The following is a 310-nucleotide window of genomic DNA, read 5'->3' on the forward strand; positions in this document are numbered from 1 at the left end:
ACCCCCCCAAACAAACAAACCCAAGCAAAAAACAACATTTTGACATCAAAGTAACTCATAAATGCTGTTGTAGATGCCAGTGTCATTTTTAAAGGGGGCAGGGGAAAGGTAGGAAAATTTAAACCAGTGCTTTTAGAGGTGTGGGAGCATTCATCCACAACTAATAAGTACCTCTGTGTTCCCAGGATCTGTTCAGCTGCCTCCCAATGGGACCTTCCTGCGTACTTCACTGCTTCTTGCAGTTTTCATTTTTCTTGTACATTTTTTTCTCACTTTCTGTTCTTAAGGTTGCTACAGTCTTACCTCTTTC

The sequence above is a fragment of the Alligator sinensis genome, unplaced genomic scaffold, assembly GCF_000455745.1.
Source record: "Alligator sinensis unplaced genomic scaffold, ASM45574v1 scaffold1494_1, whole genome shotgun sequence".
Lineage (NCBI taxonomy): Eukaryota > Metazoa > Chordata > Crocodylia > Alligatoridae > Alligator > Alligator sinensis.